Consider the following 472-nt stretch of genomic DNA (forward strand, 5'->3'; position numbering starts at 1 on the left):
CGAACCCAGTCCCGTTACTCGCTACGCCGAGCGCTCACTCTCCCGTACCCTGGGATGCTGACGGAGGGGGAAGAGCTCAGCCCCACCTCCGTGGCTGCCCATATAAACGGGCAGAGGCAGAGCTGCGGGCAGGCCAGCCGCTCCTGCCAGCACCGCAGCCGGTCTGCCGGGCGAGCCTGCCTGCGGAAACGGGCAGCGAGCAGGACTGGCGTGGTGCCTATCTGCGGGGACTCCCCGTCACCCGGGCGGGCAGCCCAGCCTTCCCCCGGGGTCCTGCCCAGAGCTGCCGGCAGCTCCAGACCTCGTCCGCCTGGCTGGGCTTAGAGGAGATGTTTACTCTCAGATTAGCTGCCTGCTTTATGCAGGGTGCGCGAATCAAACGAAACCTTCAAACGCCTCCCCGGGGAAGGCAGGCCACGGGGTTTGGGAGGGGGCTGAGCATCCCCGGGAGGAGCTGTGCCTGCGCACCCGG

This window comes from Ciconia boyciana, chromosome 10 (assembly GCF_034638445.1).
Source record: "Ciconia boyciana chromosome 10, ASM3463844v1, whole genome shotgun sequence".
In the NCBI taxonomy this organism is placed as follows: domain Eukaryota; kingdom Metazoa; phylum Chordata; class Aves; order Ciconiiformes; family Ciconiidae; genus Ciconia; species Ciconia boyciana.